The sequence below is a fragment of the Zonotrichia albicollis genome, chromosome 2 (genome assembly GCF_047830755.1).
Source record: "Zonotrichia albicollis isolate bZonAlb1 chromosome 2, bZonAlb1.hap1, whole genome shotgun sequence".
Taxonomy (NCBI): domain Eukaryota; kingdom Metazoa; phylum Chordata; class Aves; order Passeriformes; family Passerellidae; genus Zonotrichia; species Zonotrichia albicollis.
Genome location: NC_133820.1, coordinates 113049000 through 113072705, shown reverse-complemented (window position 1 = coordinate 113072705; position 23706 = coordinate 113049000). Strand labels below are relative to the sequence as shown.

Genomic DNA, 23706 nt, shown 5'->3' with positions numbered 1-23706 from the left:
TGGCAAGAGAAACCTCTGAGAAACTCCAAGGTGGCACTCTAAAGCAATGAAGGTGGTGATGAAATTCTCACTGATAGAAGTATGGTCACCAGTTCAGTTGAGACAGAATTTCTTCCTTGTCTTGAGGAGATGATCTTCATAGAGTGGGCTTGAGCATTTGTAGAACATTATTTTAATGATATTTAGGTGTCTGATTTAATTTTTAGATGTAGAAATGAATCTGCATGCCTCTGACCCTGCAGTTTTGAAATCACCAATGTTTAATCGTTGACTTAGTGACTGTGAGATTAAAGCTTTGCAGCAGAAGAAAGATGAAGCTTCCAGTATTGATATTAATGTGCTATCTACTTTCCATTAAGTCAAAATAACACTTGTAAAGTGGGTTTGCTGTTCCTATAATTTTTTGGGTAACAAAGTTACAGCAGGAACAAGTATATTCAGATCCTTGCAAAGGTATAAAGGCATAGGTGTTATTAGAAGAATTTGTTTTCTCTATTTTTTTTTGGAATAGAAAATACTCTGAACAGTATTGTGTCTAGCTCTGGTAACCTAATTTTTCTATCATTTCTTTTAAAATTGTGTTGGTTATGGGAATCCAAGAGTGACATTTTGTTGTTGTTATTCTCATTGTCTTCCCTTGGCTTGTTCATTTTGCTTTTTGGCAGTCAGTAACAGCAGTGCACATTTTCCCAGCAGTTTTCTTGAGCCTGGGTTTAGATAAAGCTTCAAGACAGTGATCATTTTTGTTCTTTGATCCAAGTGGGGTTTCTGTCTGAAGCTGAAGGGACTATTCTTACCCTCCAAGTCAAACTCTAAAACACTGCAGTAGCGTTCCCATTCTTGTACTTAAATGGCAAAAGATCTGGCCAAACCTCTGTGATTCAGCAGAAAGACTCTCTTTGACTTCACCCAGATCTGGATCAAAGACAAGTGAGGGGGGTATTTTTCTTACTAGGCAGCATTTCAGTGTTGATACTGGAACTGTCACACTGAAGGAGATGATGGAAGGATGGGTACTGAAAGTAAATGTCAAAGGGATAAAATATGGGTAGAAGTAATTTAATTTTCCTTCTTTGTTGGGTCAGTTCATTTCATCTTGAAACTGAATACAAGCTTAGTTCACAGATCTTTGCAAAATCTTCCACACATAATGTGATTTGGGAAAATAAGTGGTCCACATTTGCTTGATGTGACAACATATGGGTATTAGCATTTTTTCATTTCGTCAATCAATATATGTAAAACATGCAGAAGGAAAACAACTCATGCAATAGGACTTGGATTATTTTTTAATACTGTCAAGATTTTATCAGTCAGCAAATGAGATAAAGAAAGGATAAGTCAACTTGAAATTACATTGGACAGCAGTGAAGCAGACTCTCTCCTCTCAATTTGTGTCAGATTTTGGATTTCTTTTGTAAGAAGTCCTAGTATTTTAGTAAACACATGGAATTGAAAGAGAGAAGGACTCTGAATTGCTTCTCTGGAATCCCTTTGCAAGAGTTGCTCTTTTAATTTCCCAGAGGTTACCAGCATACTAACATCTTTTTTTTTTTTTTTTGTATTTTAATTTGTATTATGAAGAGTAGGAGCAGAGGGATCTTGTTCAAAAATCCTTTTATTTTGCTCCTTGAAAAGAAAATTCTTCACAATTAAGAATGTCAAATTAAAAAGTCCTTTTTGGTGTGTATGTTTGTGTCCATGCATGTGTTGGTTTTTTTCCCTTTTCCTTATTCACTTCATACATCAGTTTCCCTGGCATTGCAACAAAAGATAAAATTTACTGTGTAATTGGATTGTGGCTTAGGAAAAAAGGTAGTGGTCTGTATTAAGTTATTATTTTACAATGTTCCCAAGCATTTGTCCAACTGAAATGGTTCAAGTGTGGCAAAAGAATTAAGGGAATATAATTTGACTTTGCTGTAAAGAAAACATTAGAACATTTTCCTGCTCTCCAGCAAACAGTACAAACAAAAAACAGAGCAAAAAATACTAAGATACAATTAAGGAGATACAATACATGTATCTCAAACTTGTAGTTAGGGCTGACTTAAACAGAATTTAATATACCAGACACATTGCATTGCAAGTGAATTCTCATTTCAACAAAACACTAACAGATGTTTAATCAATAAGATGGACCATAAAGGGCAACACAATTAGTAGGTCTGAGAAATGTTCTCCTGTGATGTTGGAAAGCTGTAATTATGGACCAGATCTCATAAGTGTTTTGCACAGATGACACATAATACCAGTATTCTAGCTTATAGAAAAGGCTGCATGGCATTTTTAATACAATTACAGGCACAAAGACACAACAACCCTGATCTTAGAGAATCTTTTCAAACAAATATCAAAATTGTCACTGAATTAAAGGAGAAAAATATGAAGCTAAAATCAGCTCCTTTGATCCAGTTCCCTGCTGCATTTTTTGTCACATTTTTGCTCAGATGGCACTGAAAACAACCCCACTTTCCCCAACATGGCTCCCCTTATAGCTTAAGGTAGGAAACTAGAAACTGTGACATCTGCCTTCTCAGGATGGGAGGTCATGTACAGCTGATGCAAGCCATGGTCCTGTAGTAGCCAAAGGAGATGAAAGCATCCTGAGGGAGCTCTAATTTTGCTTGAGGAGCAACACTTCTAGGTCTCATCAATAACACGATTTTATATTACATACTCCAGTGTGATTGGGACCCCAGATAAACAGCAGCCCATCATAGAACCTCTGCTATCTGCTACTTAGCTTCCATGATAGGAGGGAGAGGTTCCCCGCTTCTAGTGAAGCACAGAAAGCAGAATTATTGAAGTGATTTTTTGAGTCCTTGAGTCCTTGATTTTTTGACAGTGCAATCATAATGTTGAGCAGAATTGCAGCTGGGAACATCACTGGGTTCATGTCTGTGGTGAGAATTTTTTACCCTATCTTCCCCTCATAATTCTCTGCCTTTGTCAGAATATGACTAAAAACAGTGGAGGAAGTTAAAAAAAAAACATTATCCCTCTTAAAATAAAATAAAAGTCCTGGTTGTGCATCCTGGTCTTGAGTTTCTCCAGCAGAAAGAAGCCATTAGTTAGACAAATGTTCTCCCATGCACACCACTTCCAGAAACATAATCCTCCTAAATTGCTGGGATTTCAAAAATGTCGCTTTTGTGCATGAATTTGAACTTCCATATTTAATGGTTTAAAAGAATCAATACAGCAATGTTGAGCAGTCTGGATTTGCCATACTTAACCTGTAATTACAGCTCCTTACTGAAAGTTATAGCTGGGCTGCAGCCCTTCAAATCTTAGATTAATCAGACTCCGCTTAGCATCCCTGCCTATAAATTCCAGAAAGTTAGATTTATTTCGATATAGTGAATCATGAAGGTTTTGGCAACAACCTGAAGAGTATATTTTTTTCCATGGGAAAGTGAAGGAAGAAATATGGTTGGATGGATTATGTAGAGGGGAAAAAAGTCCCCTTCAAAAGCATGTTCTACAACTTAATTAATAAATAGTCCACTGATTGGCTGGTGCAGTGATAGGCTTCATTGTAACTAATGAAGCTTCATCAGTGTATGCCAGATGAGAATCTAAAAAATAATTCTTCATGTAAGATTTATAAATAGTACAGAGGAAATATGTTGTCAGAAAATGTGAACAGTAGCCCTATTAATGCATCCTTTTAATTTAGTTATTCCCAAGGAGCATTCATCAATCTCATTGCTCCCGGCCTGACGTAGTGGGGGTCATTTTATCCCGTGATGGATGTGCCAGGCACATCCCATAATGTGTGTCCCATGGAGTGCAGCTGCAGGCCAACCCATAGGCACACAGTGGGCAGCAGGGCTGGGACAGGTGGCAGCCCCTGAGCCTGCTGGGCACAGCTCCCTGGTCTGCACCCTTCTCCTGGCCAGCAGGACCCCCACCAGTCCCTGGGATGAGGACCTTCATTCCTACCTCCTCTAAGAGTGGCACCTGAAGGAGGGGGACCTCAGCCATCAAGAGGGCGTCTCTTCATACCATGAGACAGCAACTGATACAGGAACAGGTGGGGAGGAGGACTGTGAGTGGAACAGGGGGAATAAAGTGCCTGGCCTATGAGAGCAAACTGGGAAAAGCTTGGACTCTTTAGCCTAGCAAAATGAAAGCTGAGATGGGATCTGATTGCTACCTATAAATACATTATGAGGGTAAACACCAGCATGGGAGGAGAGAAATATAAGCCAAAGGACCATGCTGGCACAGGAACAAATGGGTCTAAACAAGCAATAAATAATGTTTGGCTGCAAAGTTTCTGAGCATTGAAAGAAGGAGACTCTGGGGCAGCCAGAGGGAACAAGTTGGAGCTCAAGTGTGTAATACAGCAAGTCTCTGAGCATTGGAAGAGGGAGACTCTGGGGCAGCCAGAGGGAACAAGCTGGAGCTCAAATCTTTTGGAGACATCACACTAACATGGCACATAGACATGTGCCAGCTGTGAGCTGGACGTGGTAACCCAAATCATCACATTCCACCCTCTCCCTGCCCCTTCTGAGTCATCAGCAGATGGAGAGATCTACCCCTCAGCTTAACCCCTTTGTCTATTTAGAGTCCTGTCCCATGCACTGCTGTCTTTTGCTGGGAATGTCAGTAATCTTCAGGTGTGAGGCATGCTTGCTTTGGGTAGGAACTGTGCTGTCTTTCATATATTCTCTGTAATTCAGGAATTCAACTTACCCTGTGAATGTATATATATTTTTTCAAATAGGATGCCTTTTTAAATGGTATAAATTTTCTTCAAATTGAAGCAAAAAAGCAGTGGAAAAAGTCAGAAGTTTGAAGAACTGATGAAGAATTTGATGTAATTCTGCCACTGATTTGTTTTCATAAAAGCCATTTTGGAAGCAGTCAGATGAACTACAAAAATATTTTTGGATTATTTTTGATTGTTTGTTTCATGACCTTGCATTTTTTCTTTCTAGTCAGTATATGAAAACATAATCTAATTTGATGTACCTCATGAGAACAGACTTAAATTTTTGTGTATGGAAGCATCTTCTAATCTTCTTATATTTGAGATGGCATATAGTACTTGGGCAAAATACCTGGAATTTTCTTACCTCTGTTTTGCTTCTTTAATAGTCTTTGCTGCTCATAACTACAAGTTTGTAATTGTTTATGTGTACATATATGTGTGCCATACATTTAGTTAGATTTTATTTTATGTGTTAATCTTTTTCTGAATGCTTTCAAGGACACAATTTTTTTCTCAACTGTGTTTCAAATTTTCAACTATCAGCAAAAGATACCAAAAACAAATTCAGATTTCATCACTTTCTTAAGGTCATCTGTCGCAGACATTTTTTCATAGAAATCCTTTCTCTGGGATTTGTTCATCTTCAAAAGCTGAGGCCCCAGAAGAAGAATGTAAACAATTGTTACCAGCTGGTGTGGAATGCAACAGGTGCAATGGTGATTGGTCTTCTCTCAGTGTTTGGATTTGCTGACCACTCACAGGAGAGTTTGTCCTTGCTTTCTGCTGGACACAGAACTTTGTTATGCATTCTTTCCTATGCTATTCTTAGGTTAGCAGCCTCTGCAACTTCTCTCCTTATTCCTTTTAGTACATTTATAATGTATTATATATCATATATCAATAAATCCAGCCTTCTGATCATCAAACAAGATTCTAGTCCATCTCTCACCCTGGAGACCTTCATCAGGTCGCTGTAATAGTCATCAAGTCCCAGTTTTATTCAGTAACTCTCTGTTTAGGACATTTACCTTGCAGGATGTAGGTACAGATTAAGTCCCTCTCTGGCCGAGGGCATCTTAACATCCCAGCACCTCTTTTTCCAGTAATATGTCCCAAGGCTTAGATTTCCACCCTGTTCAAAAGGCTAGGGATGGAGAGCTGTTCTCAACCCTTCCTGTTGGTGTTATTCCATTTTGGATAAACAACTGGGTCCCTGATGTTTTAGCATTCTGGCCAGCAGCTGCAGAATCACTTGAGCTCCCTCACCAAATATTTAAGTATGCTTTCCAAAGTGGAGCAGTTTGAGCAAACCAGCCTGAGGGAGGCCAGCTTCAGTGTGCACTAATAACTTAGCAGCTGAGAGAGAGACCTACTTGAAAGGTAAGAAACCTTGGGTCAAACCATTGCTTTGAATCTGTAAAGTGCAAAATAATAATACAACTATCTACTTTAATCTGGTCCCTATTTTCACCTGTTGTAAATGGGTATTATTTATTATTTTTAATCAATTTTATTTTATTATTATTTAATCAAACCAATATCTTTTTCCTGGCTCAGCTGCCAAACCGAACATTTCCTGCTGATGTGTGGTGGGTTCACATGGAATATTTCATGATGCTGCAGGACCATTTTGTCCCATTGATTGCCTAAGCACAGCAGCTCTGTACCACTCCATACATTGCAAGTCTCAGGGCGTGCAGGCAGTACACCACATTGTACAGTAGACAGACATTTGAACTGGTTTTAGTTATCTTGGGTGCTGAAGCAGAATAGCCACATTAGCATGATACAAAAGTAGAGTAAATTAGCCCTGGAAATGTTGCACCCATTACTGTCACTACCAATTACAATAATTAATGTTATTCATCTCTAGGCAGCGGATTAAAACTGAACTAACCCATTAGTAACTGAATGTCACTGCGACTGGAGGGTTGTTGGATTGCCTGCGTGAAGGTGGTGATTTCATTTCAGCTCCTACTGGCAAATGGCCATGTTCTTTAAATGAATAATAAATGAATACACAACAAGCAAAATCTTGGCTCCCTGGAGCTCTCCATTAACTGAAATGGTGCAGGACACAAACACATCTGTGTCAATTATTGAAAACTTTATCATGATACCAGATATTTCTGGAGTTTAGCACAGAAGGGAGCCGAGGGTGGAATGGATCATGGAGACTGAGGGGCTCTATTTCTCCCTAAGAAAATCCCTCTAGAATAAGGGTGTTCACGTGCCATTTATAAGTTTTTAGTAGATGAACGAGTGCCTGCTCCACTGCTGCTTGTTTGCACTATTTCCTGTTTGTTTATTAAGTGATCACTTACAATGAAACACAGGACACAGTCTGGGCAGAAATCACCCCTCAGTCACATTGCATTACTATAATGAGATTATTTTATGCATTTCTGTGTAAGCACACACTAATCAGTTCTCCGGGACTGTTCCAAAAAATAAAATGGAGCCTAAGTTTAAGAGACCCATTAGTTGTAATTTGCTAAGCATGTGAAAGAAATCTTATCTTCAATTCTATAAATAGCTACTACAATTAGACAATAGTTAAGCCTCTTCAACTGATTTACTTCATTTGTCTGTAGGGTGTTTTCCAAATCTGATGTTTTCTGATCCTTATACTCTTAGCTCCTGTTGAACATATCCATTGGCAAGCTGACACACTTTGACACCCAGCCTCCCAATATGGTTTCTTCTTGCTTGCCCCTTGGTGAATGAGAAACAAGCAAGGAGAATTAAACTGTTGAAGGAAGAAAACAAGACACATACAATTTATTAAAGAGAACTATGAATGAGCTCCATCTGGATTGGGTTTTTTGTTGGGGTGGCATTTTGGGAGGGTTGGGTTGGCTATTTTGGTTGTTGTAGTTTTACCATGATTTTTTCTACGCAATGTACAGGACTGGAAATGGGCCAAAATTTTATCCCTAGTGTGGAACTGACAACATCTAGCTACCAGTCCGCAGAAAAGTAAATATTTTTGGTTCCTGTTGCTAGAGCCCATAATGAAGATGAGAAGTTAACCCTGTGGTCTTGATAGAGGGGTGCTGAATGGGAAAGAATGACTTCTCTGAGTTACATAGGACATATGTAACTCAGAGACAACATTTTGAATGATCCCAGAGCAGAAACAGTTTCCTCTGCATCTCACCTCTTGGATGCCTTGCATGCTATTCCTCTGGGAGAAGATAAACTCATGTGGAAGAAAATGTAATTTTCATTTTCTTTCCAGCTGTGGCACCCAATTACCGTGGTTTTTGTCCTCTTCTTTGAGCTCCTGAGCATATAGCCATGTCTTGTTCCACTCTAGGCTGTCATGTAAACTGAGCAATACACTTTCAGGTGTGGAATTTGAGGGAAAATCAATTATGCAATGATTAGAGCACAAGCCTCTCAAATGCTCAAACTTCCAGGTTATAGTCCACAAACTCCCAGCACAGGATAAAGGTGTAGATAATTATTAGACTCCTACTGCTTCTCAGAAGCTTATCTCTGCATTTTGCCCACAGCATTAATAGAGACACATCTTTCTAATTGCATTATATACATTATGTTACATTTCAGTCTTGGTAAAGCAAATTAATCAGCCGTGTCTAAAAATAATGACCGTGGCTCTTTAAGCTAACTGTGCATCCCAGCCATATAAAATCTAACTCCTACGTGGTTTGCAGTATCGCCCATGCTCATAGACAAGCAAGATGTTCATGCTACAACATTTAGACTCTGTAATTCTTTCAATATGTGAGGTGCTAATCTGCTAAAATGCTCCTGATAATAATTTTTTCTATGCTTTATTTGTCCTTATTAAATTACTGAAACCCCTGGGCTGAGACTTTGGAATATTTGCCTCTGTCCTGCACAGTCCTCTATAGCTCTAGGAGCTGACCCATGGGATGGAGCTTTAGGTCAGAGTTTTAGATCCTGAGAAAGATTTACCTGTGTCAGTCAAAGTAAGCCCCATAGGTCTGTCCAGGAGGCTACACAAGAGACAAGGGCCCACAGCAGTCTGCTGCATAAATGGCAGAGAACATGATGGTGACAAAGTTACACACATCTCTAGCTCCAACCAGAGGAAGAAGGCTTTAAACTCTTTGTGGGACTTCATTTGTGGAGACTGCCAGAAAGGAAATGGTTTGTCTCCCCTGTGCCCTACATTCATCATCTCTGCACAGGTCCTGTGAACCTTCAAGATAGATACAGCTGGTAGACAGTGGCCTTGCCTGTGCCAGTTAAGTATATATTAGATTGCTGAAGGGGAGATTAGAACAAAAATGTATTACTTTTTCTCCCTGTGTTGCAAGAAAAGGATATGCTTCACAGTTTGTGCCAACTGGAGAAGAACTCTCCTGAGACTGCATTTTATAAAGGAGTTTGTTTACTCTCCAGCACAAGAGTTGCCCAGCAGTCAAGGCTCCTGACTCAGCTCTGCTCTCTCAGTGCTGCTGATTTGGAGCTGCAAGTTTAGTAAGCTGCAGAGAAATCCCACTGGAAAGATATGGGTACAGAAAGACATACTGAGGCTCTGTCAAAGGCAGGGAAGAAAGTTTTTTGTTCTTAATGCAGCAGTAAATCCCTCGTTGTACAAACTGCAGTAGCAATAACAGCATCCCATATCACTTCACGGGGCAGTGGCATGACCTAGTAGGTGGGAAGCTCTCAGTAATCCTTTTAGCTGTTTTCTTCCCTGCAGACCCCAAAATGTAGCTGAACTCACAAAGTCCTTGTTGGGATTTTCTTTTTCTGTCGCCTCTTGTTGCAAGACACAGCTGGCACTTCTATTCGGTGCCCACCAGTACACCAGTTGCAATGCCTTACTGCAATCTCTCATTGTCATCCTGTTTTCTGTTGTGCTGCTGTAAATGAATCCATTTGTGCAATTAGCACTGGAGCTGTAAAGTGCCTAATAAGAGGGAAAACAGGAGCCTGTGAACTCAGGAAACTAGATGCACAACCAGGCTGGGTGGTGTCATGTTGCATTTTCTTCATGAAAAAAAGCAGAACATAGTCATTGCAGCTTCAAGGTATTTGAAAGTATTATAACAGTAAAAGTCTCAGACAGATAATTCTGTAAGTAGCTGGGAGATACCACTGATAGTAAACTTAACATAGACTTTTCAGGATGTGCCTTTTAACTTCAGTGTAATGTGCTTGAGAATCAGCAGAATTGGTGTTCAAAGTGGTCATTGGCTAAAATAAAACTTTACATAAAACCAAGCCTGTCCAAGGACTATTTTATCAAAATAAATGGAAATGTTCAGTCTTTCTCCCAGTGAAATATGGCAGTCTGGGCACTTTGCTGGCACAATGGAAACAATGTGAGAGAACACACAGAATGAGAATGCAATTTGACAGTGACTAGGCTTGCTTTTGAAGCCTGCAGTAGCTGGAACTTAAAGGGGCCGCAAGCTAGAGGTAAGTTGTACATGAATGATACCAATAGCTTGTGGCAGAGATCCAAACCTTCAAAAGCACTTGCAGAAAATGCAGGGCCACAGCTCAGTGAGGGAACTCAGCTGTATTTTGTCCAGTTTGGTGAGGATGAGGAAGCTTGTGCTAAAATGCTGTCCTGACCTTTAGAGAGGATCTCAGACTGACATATTCATGCATGGCTGTCTGCATTTAAAGAATACAACACCAGTATCCACTAAATAAGATTTTTCATGGTTTTCCATTTAATTCAGTTGAACTGTTCAAGTGTGTAAATGTTACTCAGCTGTATGTATATGTGTCAGGACCTCAGACATGATGGACAAGTTCATTATAAATAGATCAAAATACTGATGAAGCTCACGTTGCAGTTGTAAATTTTGCATTAGATTTTAAATATTCAGACTATACTCATACTTGGACTAATTGCTCTAAGGTAACAAAGCATGTCTAATATTGATGACATGTCTGTTCACTTCTTTGTGACACTGTGGAGATGAACTGATGAAGACAATGTGACGGATTTTTTTCAAGCACCTATTACCCTTGTATCTTAATGTTGGTATATTGCAAACAAGGAAAGCAAGAATTTGAGGACATCCACTTTAGTGTGCTACAAGGTTTAGAACGAAACAACTCTTACTAAGTGGTAGAGATACACATGCTCTATGCAGAGTGAATACTCACTCACTACAGAATTGATATCTCATGCTGTAATACAGGACTTTTTCTTGGTTTCTTTTTTCTTCTTTGTCCTATGGTATCGCACAAAATCCATTTAACTAGAGATAATAGGAGTGAATGAGAGATAGATTCCTAGATTGAGCCATCATTTTTATGTCAAACATCCATCCTCTTTCAGCTTGTAAGAAGAGAAACAACCTAATGCGTTCAGCCTTGTACTAACCCACAGCCGACACACACTGCCCCACCCAGCACCACCAGGGTAAAAATGTTCTGATATTTATGAATGCATGAAATCACATGTCCCATTTATCTCCTGAGGCCCCACTATCATGTCAGCTCACTTGCTCAACCTGAAACCCTTATGGGGAGAAATTAAAGAAAAAGCTGTAACAGAACAAATATCCCTTAATCAATTGCCCTCTGACACCTCTCACTCAGAGGCTGGCACTTGCAAAATGAATTAGTGTAATAAGCTCAATATGTACAGCAGATGGCATGGACATTATAATAAAAGTAGATGAAATAAAACCTCAAATAACTTGTAATGATTTATGACTATTGATCCCACTAAAGCATTTCTCTTCCTTCAGGGATGGGTGTAAGGAAGGAAACATTAGCTAGGTTCTTTCTTATATATTGCATATTCTTTTCCCCTTCATACTGATGTGTAAAAAAGCATTGAATGTAGAACACCTCTAGCATTCAGGTAAAAGCCCTTTTATATAGAAGTTTAAATAAATTTTCTATCTATTTGAAGGAGTTTAAATAGGATTTCAATGTTATATTTTAAATAAAACTGCATTATGAAGTGATTTTTTGGGGGGGAAACTACATATCTAAATCTCTCAGCTTTATGGGGCATATCCATCTGCATCAGTCACATTGCATTATGTTGTTTCACAAAATGTCATAACATCTCATAGGACATATTTTTTCTGAAAACCATTTTTACCTAAATGGTAGGGTATGCTATTCACAAGGAAAGTGAGATTAGCTGGCAAGGTATGACAATATAGAGCTGAAGGGAAAACAGAAAAGCCAAAGACAAGAAACTTAATTCAACTTTCCCACAGAAATAATATATTCTGAAGAAATGGAGGGAACAAAATCTAAAAAACAGTGTTCCTGCACGTGCATTATCAGGCGATAAAAATTGCCTAAGCCTTGATTTATGCAAGTTCAATCTCAGATCCCAGCTCAGAAAATATTGTCTCCTAATGGGGGTTGCATATATGTCATTGTGATTGCTACAGTGAGGAGTTTAATTTCCAAAGCCCAGAAGATGAAAGAAATAACGTTTATAAAAAGTTTAAGTATAACTGAGTTATCTGCTGGTTACGTGCTTCCCAGTTCAGGGAACTATTTGCACAGCTTAACTCTGTCTTTAGGCTAGCATTTGTTTAATGCAAGTGACCTCGAAACTACTTCAGCACAGAGGGAAAGCTACGCACTAAATTAAAGCTGTCATGCAGACTTAGGACCTTGTTAAATTATTTAACCTATTAGTGTAGCTGAGAATTAATTTAGGTAAAAGCAATTTACCCCTGTTAATTTACAGACCTTAACAATGTCTCATATTCAGCATACAGGTAAGTTACACATGGTGCATTTATTCAACCAAATACCACTGATTTACACAAACAGCTGTAATCCTTTTCCTTGGAGAGAGGAGAAAGACTTTCAGACCCCTGGTTAAAGGAGAGAGCCTTTCAGATCCCTTGGACAGGTCGCACTGACAAAAACATGTGATTACTGGAGATGAAGGTTGTATAAAATTTCATGATTTGCCATACCATTCAAGACATCATGTGTGAAATTGGGTGGTGACCCAAAATTGCCAAAATTGGTATTAGTGGGTTTATTAAGAGTTTCAATAACCATCTGAAGTTCCTAACAGAAAAGGAGCACCTTGTTACACTCAGTGCTGTACTAGCCCCTCAGAGGGTCATCTGTTGAAGGACAGTGATTGTCTGAAATGAGTTTTACACTCCCTGGTGCAAATGAAGGCTTTTTAAAGGAGGGAAGCATCCTTTCATATGAAATCTTTGGAGCTGTTTCCATATGCCTTGATAAAGAATGATCTCATGTTTAAAAAAAAGCATCATCTGTACCATTTCATCAGTTTTAATCACAGTGGGATTTGAAATTGTTACAGAATCATTCTGCTTGTTGTGATTAAAGATAAAGTATTGAGGAAAAAAATGGCTTTTTTTTCTCACCTGAAACTATAGTGAAAAACCTTTCTTTAAATCTCCCTACCTAAACCAAACAAAAAAAAAAAAAAAAAAAAAAGGCATGTGACAGGCTGTCATTATAGCTATATAGGAGAGGAAAGTGAATAATCAAAAGAGGCTACAGCACAGGAAGGCTGAGGCTTTGCTGTGCTCACCTCCTGGAATGCTATTTTTACCTCGCCGCATGCTGTAAGCCTTGTGGTGGGCTGCCATGGTGCTGGGGAGAAGTGAGTGTCCCAACCAGACGTGCCACGAGGAGGGCAGCAAATCCAGCTGTGGTATTGCATCCAGCTGCCAGCATTGCCCCAGAGGGAGGGACTGGCCGGGCTGGGCACGAGTGGGGCAGGACCATGGGGCTGGGTAGGGCAGTTTGCCTCTGGGTGGGTGTCAAGGTCCCCACCCTGTGCACACAAAGAGCAGTATCAGCACAACAGGCTCCTCCATGGGAGGTGGTGCAGGTGAGCCTCCCAGGCACGTACAAGGAAGCCACAGCCGCTCTTTTATCAGCAGGGTGGTTTGTGAGACACCCTCCAGGTCTTTGTGGGGAGCTTTGCAGAACTGTTTACAGTATTCTGCCTGTAGAGATGTTTAGGTGTCTTTAATTGCATTTAATTTCATGGAGCTGTATGCACCACAGCTTCCAAGCTCAAACACTAAATTCTTCCAGCTATCAACAAAATTTTGTTAATGAGTTAAAAGCCTGCCCTGCCTTTTAAGATGAATCGAGTGAAACCTAATAATGTCTGTCTTTTTATATGTTCTGATATACATGGATATATACAGACCTCTAATGCCCTAAAGTCCCTTAGTGGCCCCCAGCCCCTCGCCAGCACAATGCAGCACAAAGGTGGCTTTATAGGTGGTGCCCTCAAAAAGCATTAATTGGATTTGGTCCAAGCAAAACTTTTCTTCAAGTTGAAACACTATTGAGAAATTGCAACATATCATTTCAGAAAGTTCATTTGGAAACAGCTGGTAGGAAACTTGCTCAAGCAGGCCTGTCACACCAGTCAGCATCCCTTCAGGAGGATTTTCATAGATTTTTAAGTGACTATTTGAGTGAGACCAGACTACCTCTGTCTTAACCCAGGCCTGCTTTCCTTGGCTGAACCTGGATTTTACAAGTAGATTTTTTTGCAGGACCTTGCAGTGCGTGTTTTTTGATGCATCCCCAGGCAAGCAACAAAATACCTGCTGTCTCATTTGTCATGGTATAATTGCTAACCATGGCATAGCAGGTTGTGCAAGGTTTGCAGTGTGAAAGGGCTGTCCTCCTGAAAAGCCTTTCAACAATACTTCTCATTTAGAAGTCATGGTGTGAGTATAAGGGAGGGGCAGAATCCTTTTCTTTCGCTTTTGAATTAGAAAACTGAAAAAAAATCTAAGCAACACATACTAAATTCTGTCCCCAACCCAACAGTAAAAAGCAGCTATAGATGAATCTCTAGGAGAGAAAAATTCTGCTCAAATTCTGAATGAAACAGAGACTTTTTCATTATCATTTTCTTTTTTCTCTTTTATCAAACATTTTAACTACCTTTCCTTCCCCACATATTTAGCCTTCTGTTTAAAGCTTTTGTTATTGAAGGATTTTTTAAAATAATTGCATTAGACAAAGGCAAAGAAAACAACAAAAACCCCCACTTTCACATAGCCACATGTAGTCACATTTTACTGGGGCTGAAGCATGGTGGTTTTATGAACTCCTAGAAGAATGTCTCCTAAGATATCACTCCCAAGAAACATGGTGGCTGCAAGGGTGATAATCACTTTGCAGTATGATAAAAGCAAAGCAGTTTAGGTTGAGTGCTGGCAGTGCTCTGACTGCATCCTCCTGCCTCACCTGAACCCCAGCACACCCACTTTCACACAGGTGAGTGCACAGTAACACAAAAGGTAGTCACCCTGAGATAATTCCCACTTTTCCAGAAGGGGATTAAATAAAAAGCTCCTGTAGCTCAAGTAAATGAGAAAATTGTTTCTGTGCTTTGGGATTCTTAAAGGTTGGGAAAAGCAGAATTCACCAGCAGTTAGAAACAACTGAAAATGAAGCATTGAAGGAGACAAAAAGAAATAAGGGAAAGAAAGGGAATCATAGCTGGGTCTTGGGTATTGTTTAGATTCCAACAAGCTTTTATGGCTGTTTTTACAATCTTATTTTTCAGACCATCCCCCTCCCACTGTGTTAATGAGGTGGGAACTGACCTGCCTACTTATTTTCTGGCTTCATATTTAGCAGTGGGGAAACATGCTGAACAGGTGACTGCATGCACTGCATTGTGGATCAAATCTATGCTCTTTTGTGATTGATGTTTGTTACATCTCTGAAAAAGTATACACCAAGTTCCACATTTTTATTTGCTTTGGGTAGATAATGGCGTTTTCTCTCAAGCAAACTTTCCTTTCTCCACAGCATGATCATCAGTCATCATGCTGAAGAGACATATATGATTCTAATTAACTCCCTTAGATTTAAGGAAGAATGCCTCTGTAACTGCATGGAACTCCATAGAAATTCCCTATGAACTCCACACATTTCATTCACTACTTGCAAGCTATGAGCAGCTCCCAGATGTGCCAATTCTGTTTGCAGGGCAGTTCTGCACTGTCTCTTGGGAAAGGAGTTTCTCCCTGACCTCTCTTTCTCTTGCAGCCTGTGGCCTTGGTCTCCTTCCCATTTATGAATGTTACTGGGAAGCCTGAGGGGACATTGCCACTGGTGGTACATCTAAGAAGAACTGCTTTGCATGTCAGAGCTGTGAGTTGGCACCACTTAAGTGATTCTGTGCCCTCTGCAGGTGATGTTTTCTCTGTCCAGCACGTGTTCATCACACGTTTCAAGAGTAGCCCACATTTGCCTTTGAGGTACCTCTGAGAACACAGTAAATAGAAATGTGGGACTGCTGATGGGAGTTACAGGCAGCTGATGTGGACACAGAATGAGGTGTGCCTATAAACAGAGTGAGCCAGGAATTAGGAGGAAGTAAGAAACAGAGAAGGATGAAACCCTTGATTTGGAGTGATATTGGATTTGCCCCAGTCTGGACAAAACTGCATTTTCCTTTTCCTCTCTAACAAAATCCCACTGGGACTCACCTGGAGAGCACAGTGGGCTAGGTAGAAGTAAAGCCTCAGCTGGAAACCAATTTCTTCCCAGTTTTATGAGCTTCCCAGCTCCTTTCTAGATCAACACAGTAAAACAATACAGCTGCATACCTGCAGACAATATAATGGCAGAGCAAATTGCTCTCACAGAATAAAAGCTGTGTTGCTGTACCAGAAGACGCTTTCAAAACTCCGTGGGAGAGCTGTGTGGATCGCTTTGACATAGACAGGAAAAGCATTTCTTTGTGCAGAAGGTGAAATGACAGCTTTTAAACTATGAAAGCAGCTACAAGTTACATGTATAAGTTTCCTGAGACGTAACAGGCTTTCAAATCAAGTAACAAGCCTTAAACTGGGGAACATAATCAGACATAGTTGAGACAGGAGCTGAACCTAATGCAGGATTTCTCTCCCTAGTGCATACTAAGTTATGTTTCACATCCACATAGCCTGAAGCTTCAGCATTTCTCAGGAGGAAATATATGTACAGGTGAAGTTCTGGAAGAACACTAACTTATTTCAATAATTTTATTTGAAAATATTAACTATTTCCAGGCCAAGTTTTGTCAAAGAATGTGTACTGGGCTGTGTATAATTGCTCAGATCACCATGTAGGAAACAGAGTATACTCCTTTGGCTACATCAGACAGGCTCCTGAAAGTTTCTGTTCCTGGTTCTTGCTGTTTTGTGCCACCTTGCAGAGGGCACTGGACATTTTTATCTCCTCAGAGATTAAATCCCTGGAGATGCTGTGACTCATTCAGAGGAACTCTGATCTCCCCTGTCACACCACAGTGATGCTATAATCCAAGTAACAGCAGCCACATCTCTTAAATAAAAGGCCACATTGAGCCATATGGCACTGCCACACATCAAACTGCTGCTGTGTATAACTCTGGGTGCTGTGTACCCATGTATGTGCTGCTTCAGCTTCTCAGCCTCCATATTCTGAAGTACAGCAAAGTTGATGACTACATTGAATCTTTGTTAAAGACCAGCAGAAAAGATCCCTGAGGAATGACAACTTCATGTGAAAAATGAAGCATCCATTGTGTTAATTTAGTTCAGTTTAACTGCACATTGGGAAGGCATCATTTGAGTTTTTTCCCCAATTAAAGGGTACCATGTGCAGTACACCCAACCAGCCAGGAATTAGGGAGAGCTACCCTGGGACTTCTCACAGAGAGTGAAGGTTGCAAACAGTTCTCATTAGCATGCAGCCTACTAAATGAAGTGTAAGTAAGTCTTTGCATTAAGAAAGGAAAGAGTCTGTGCCCCAGAATACTGATTGCTGTGAACAGCAATGCTACAGTGGAAGGCATTAGATGGGAGAATGCTTTTGAGAGCAGAGTATAAAGAGGGTTTGGCTGTTTCAGGTCAAGCACTTGATTTTAGGAGAGATTTCTAATCAGTTTATACCCTAAAACTGGACTAAGCATCCTTCTACTTTGTACAATGAAGGCCTCTTCAGGACAAGTGTGGTAAAAATCAGGGATAACCTTGAGCTACCAACATTGTCTATCATATAACTGAAGCTGAACTTGTCTTGCAAAACCACTTCAGGATTTTGGTGTGGCTCTTTCGGAATTTAATGGGATGAGGACAGAATACAGGCAAACAACTGCCTGCCAAGCAGGCATGAGGTTCAGATCTCAGCTTTTTCTCCAGAAGCTCACAGCCTCAGGGGCTTAGGCTCACCTTCCTCACTGATCTTCCTCACTGTGTTCCTCTCAGTCAATCCACAGCTTTCTCACAAGAGCAATCCAGCAAAAAAGCAGTCACCACCTCACACTTGAGATCTGTGGTCAATAAATACAACTGCACACAAATTGCTTCCCCCCATGCAGTGTGTCCCTGCATCTGTCAAAACTGAAGTCTCTCCTCAGATAATGCTGGGGCTCCCTGGTGACACCAGCTCCCAAGAGAACTGAAACAAAGGTGAGGGCAGTGGAGGGAGGCATGCTGCACACATTCCCACTCTGCCAAGCTCTCAGACTCCCCTAGAGCCACCAGGAGTGTCTGCTGCTTGTTTCAAAACCTAATAGACATTTCGGATAGCACAGTTCAGTGCTGAGTCTCAAAATACACGTGTGAATGAGGTAATATATTTGAAGAAGTTGTGATAATGAATTACATTCTGCATTGTACTTAGTCTTAAGGTTACTCAGGCAACCTAGATATCAATATGCACATAATCAGCTAGGTACTGGAACAATTACTGTTTTCCACACAGCATTTGCAGTCTGTACATTGTTATGAAAGTGATCTTTGGGCACCATCAATCAGTACTTGCCTCGCCTACATAACCCTGTTACTAGAAATAGAGTCTTGTAATTATTACCTGAAAGCATAGGTATTTGAACTCCTTTCCCATTCTAAGGCTGGTTTTTCACTGGTATGTTTTTTGTTCTTATTGATATACTTCTGTAGCAGGGGATTTTCAGGGCTTCCTTTGGATGTATTATCTAGAGAATGCTTTTATAAGAAATTTTTGTGTTAAAAAAGGAGAGTCTGCCAGTCTTGCTCAGAATTTGTTCTCCATCATTTTATTTAGGAATAATACTGAAATGGAAAGATATGGTCCTTGAAAACACTCTGCTCCACTCATTTACGAGGAAAAACTTACATATATTATATATGGTTCTTCACAGGCCTCCTACAATTGCCCTCTAAAGCTTTTCTACATACCTATTTCCCTCAGAGGCCTCAAAAAATGTGACAGTGGTTGATGTTTGAAGATATCTAGCTGACTTTGTCCTGGACGTGTCCTGCTCTAGGATCCAGATAAAACAAGCTGCATTTTTTAGTTTCATAGAATCATGGGATAATAGAATGGAAATAGACCTTAGAATGGAAAGGGCCTTAAAGATCATCTCATTCCACCCCCCTGCCATGGGCTGGGACACCTCTTTCACTATCCCAGGTTGCTCAGAGCCCCATCCAACCTGGCCTTGAACATCCAAGGATGCAGCATCCATAACTCTTTTGGGCAACCACTTCCAGTGCCTCACCACTCTCACAGTAAAGAATTTCTTCTGTATAAACCTAAATTTCCTCTCTTTTAGCTTGAACCCATTACTCCTGGCCCTATCACTACAGTTTTTGATGAAGAGTTCCTCTCCATCTTCCTTGCAGACCCCTTTCAAACACTGGGAGTTTGCTGCAAGGTGTCCACAGAACCTTCTCCTCACCAGGCTGAGCACCCTCAGCTTTCTCAGCCTATCAGACAGGTTTGTTTTTCCCTGACTGAGAAAGTGCAATATTAAGGTAATAAGGTGCCTGTGTGGTCTGAGGTGCAACAGGCAGCTGCAGACACATCAGCTTAGGAAGTGACACCTTCAGCTGTCATCGCAGGTGGGGTCTGTGTTTTGTTCAGCCCTACAAGAAGTGGCAGAATGGAACAGAAGTGATGAGGGCTGCCTACCCATGCCAGTGCTGCTCCACCTGTGCTCCAGGGGAAACAAGGTGTATTATTGATACCTAGGCGTATTCATTCATCTGAAGTACATGATTTGCTTTTTTTTCCCTCCAGAATTCAATAAGAAGAGACAGGTTTGTAAGAATTATCACTGAACCCTGCTTGTGCACATTTGCAAATCTCTCTGGGTGTCTATTTTGAGCAAAATATGGTAAGATAGCGAAACATTGTCCCAGCTCATTTTCAGGACATGCTTGATTTTTGCACATGAGCAGTCTCACTGTGTTCAGTAGAAGTACAAAATTCTTTAAATGAAGCATTGAGATGAGTTTCATTACAGAATCTGGCCCAGAAACATGTGAAATCTGACCTGTGAAACTTTGACTGCTAATTATCAAACTTTTCTTTCCTTGTTAACAAAAAGAAAACCCAGAAATACCTGTTTGAGAAAAACAACAACAATAAAAACTAAATTATTCTAGTACTGAGATGTATTTTTAAAGAGGATTGATAATGTTTCAGGGTCATAGATTGGTAAATGCATAAATAACTTCTTCACTCTGTGCAGAAACAAAGCTGTAAGTGAGTATAACATGGTTTCTTTATTTGTTCATTTTTTGCAACACAATGATTTGCAATTATGACAGTCTGAAGACTGTTTGACTGTTTGATCACCATCAGTGTGCATGGCTGATAAATGGCTTTGGATGTCACAGGTTCTGTCAGTCTAACAACACCTTTGAGCAGAATGATTTTCAGATGGCTTAACACTTAACACTTTCCAAAACTGGATTTGCATCAGAAGGGATTTTTAGGGAGTCTCCAAATGGACAGTGTGGAGCATCAGGGCTTTCCCCACTACAGCTAGAGCTACAAAGTGAAACAGATGAGAGACAACTAGAGACAGAACAATTTATTCAGCTATATTTATCTTCAGAGACTTCCTAGGTGTTGCCACCTTAAAATCTTCCTGGTGCTAGCACTTTTAAGACAGTTTTTGCCTTGATTAAACCCCTTGAATAAAGAAATTATTATAAGTGTATCAGGAATGATCAAAAGGAGACACCATACTTTCATGAATCACATTTTTTCAGTCTTAAATTTAGTAGGGATTGATTACTCAGGTTTTGTTCACAGCTGTTAAGTCACAAAGAAAGCAGTGAAAAACAAAGCAGAACAACAAAAAACAGCCACATGGTGGTGAAGCAGGCTGGCAGGTAGGATAGGGAGACCTTGGTAGTTGGGAGAGAACTGTTTGATAGATGGAATTGTTTGGTTCTGAGCTGTGCAGTTCAGCTCAAAGCTAAGATGGTGCTACAGGAGGGCTCTGCTGGTCCCACTTGTCAGCAGGAGGTGGTCAGGAACACCCAACAGAGCCAATGTTTGCACAATTGATTACAACTAATCATTACCAATGGGATTTGCTGTATACCCTTTCCATCAACTTCTTCTAGCAGTAACAAAGGAAATTATTGCCCCTTTAGTTTTGTACACATGATTGGCAGTTATTCATACTTGAGGCACACAAATACATAAAGTGTCTGTCTGGCTAACTCAGCAGCGCTTGGGTTTACCTTTCTGAAGCTGAGTTGCCTTGTCTCTTTAAATGCTCAGAATGTGTAACCCTGTGCATAAAGATCAGAATTTGTAGCTGATTTTCCTAGGGCTGGTCAAATTATTAGTCTCTATCAGTTACCCAGGCAGGAAATTACCCAATATTTTGTAATTATATCTCGTACTCCACTAGTATAATACTTTGAAAGTAATAATAATAATAATAATAATAATAATAATAATAATAATAATAATAATAATAATAGTAGTAGTAGTAGTAATAATAATTTATGCAAAGAAATATCATTCTGTGCAATTTGATTTTGATTACTTGCTGCTTGCTAATATTTTTTACAAAGTACATGCATCAAAATCACATCCTACGCTTTTTGCTTCCCTATTGGATACCTAAAAAACTTAGTGTGTTTGGTCTGAATTTTCAGGCTAATCACCATAAATGTCCATAATATGGACATTTCAAAGGTTTTACAAACATTTCCAGAAAAAATATTAGAAACTTAGAAACTCTAAAGTACTGTGATTATGGCAGCTCAAAATTCTGAATTTATGTTGTAGGAAGTTCAGAAAGAGTGAAAGGTTTGTTCTTATTTTGGAATGAAAATCAAAACATTTACAACTGCTGAATGAAGAGCTAACACAAAATATCTCCTCTGAGAACTGTTAATTATGAAAATGAATAATCAGCACTTCTTGTGTTGTAACCTTGGCCACACTGAAAGATTAAAGAACAGCCTGAAAAGCCTGCAAAGTAAAGTGAAGCGGCTAAGTGATCTGGAAATCTGAGACATGACTGAGTTTTGTAGGCTTCCAAAATCCCTTCCACAAAGTAAAAAAACACCAGAATTTCTGAAAGCTTTGGCTGAGTAAAGACTAATTGAAGTGTCACTAATTTCAGTGTCTTTTGTATTACAAAGTTACATGTGCTTTATTCCATTTAAACAAAAAAATCTGAAGAAATGGAGATGACAGGATAAAGGTCAGTGGTCAAAGATGTGAGCTGTTTAGTGAAATTTACTGCAAAAGGAAAAATTACTGATTATATCTCCGTGCTTCTCTTTAATTTATTCATTTTTTAAACGAAGTAAAATGTCCTGGAACAAAAAAAAATTCTTTGCAATATTGCTTGGTGTGATTTGGCAGAGCCCTGAGATAACTGGCTTTCTAACTCCTCATTAGCTAAGTGAAAATGAGCTATTTCTGCAAACATTTTACTTTCAAGTGACATTGTTTTCCTTAAAGAAACATTGAAATTGTATTGGAAAATATATTATAAACTTTGATGAGTGATGTCTATCCATAAATAACTATAGATAACAACTTTGTTGACTTGCATAAATATTGTCAGTGTAATGAAAAATTCTAGTTTTGAATGTGCAATTTAAATGATATTTGATTGATTTCTATAGGTTCTTTAGAATTTCTACTGCACATTTCAAACTGTGTTCTGCTTTTTGTGTGGAGCAAAAACATGTTTTCTCCAGTAAAAGAGGATGCCCTTTTCAAAAGATCCATTTTCAATTCTTGAGGTAAGGTGAATGAGTGTACTGTTTAATTATTTAGGAAGTGAAAGCTAATGGACTTCCTATAATGTGGGTTCTTATAATTTCCTAGAGCATCCTTCTCTGTATACCTGTGTGTGGTTCATCTCTGTCCTCGTAAACCAAGTCTCATAACCAATTACAGGAATATTTGGGAAACAGAATGCAATGTTTTAAAGAAATTTCTTTGTGCCAGTATACCATTCACTTCATTTAAAAAAATAAGTAAATGAAAGAGAAGCACATAAAATGTACAAATATAATCAGTAATTTTTTCTATTGCAGTAAATTTCACTAAAGAGCTCATATCTTTGACTATTGACCTTTATGCTGTCATCTCTGTTTCTTAGGATTGTTTTGCTTCAATTGAGTAGAGCATGTGTAACTGCAATGCAAAACACAGCTGAAATCACTGGCACTTCAATCAGTCTTTATTGTGCTGAAGTCGCAGTTGGATGTCCCTTACTTAAACTGTAGTGTCACAATAAAGCAGAGTTGATTTTAGCTTAAGAAAGGATGGCAATCGTATGCAAATATATAAATGTCAGTGCAAACAAAGGGCAATGTGCAAACATACTTGCTCTTGGCAGAATCTGTTTTAATTTTCAAATGTAATAAAATAGAGTAGATGATAAGAAACACAGAAAAGAGGCTTGATTAACTAGTCATATCACCTCCTGGCTGAAGTCTTCAAAGTCCTGCTGTTCAGAGCATTGAGATAAGTTACCTGAAAAGTGTGAATGCTGCAGCAGAGCCTAAGTTAAGCTTTTTCAAGACATTTAGAAACCATATTTAATCCTAAATGTTCCTGATCCAAATGTTACACAATTGAGTGCAGATCTGTGATGTGAAAACAGTATGTTGGCTTCCATCCACAAAAGAAATTAATGTTCAAACAAATCAGAGTGTTGTGTAAAATGCATGTTACAAAAGTAAGTAGCAGATGACATTAAAGCACTCCACAAATGTATGTGATCAAATAATTTC

General features: G+C 39.4%; 2 long non-coding RNA genes across 3 annotated transcripts in view; one reads left to right on the top strand and one right to left on the bottom strand.

The window, feature by feature from the left end:
• The window catches only part of LOC113459698 (uncharacterized), a 201238-nt gene that overhangs the window by 6314 nt on the left and 171218 nt on the right, over positions 1 to 23706 (bottom strand). The window lies entirely within an intron of this gene.
• The window catches only part of LOC141728277 (uncharacterized), a 168913-nt gene that overhangs the window by 142837 nt on the left and 2370 nt on the right, over positions 1 to 23706 (top strand). The gene's annotated exons all lie outside the window — the stretch shown is intronic.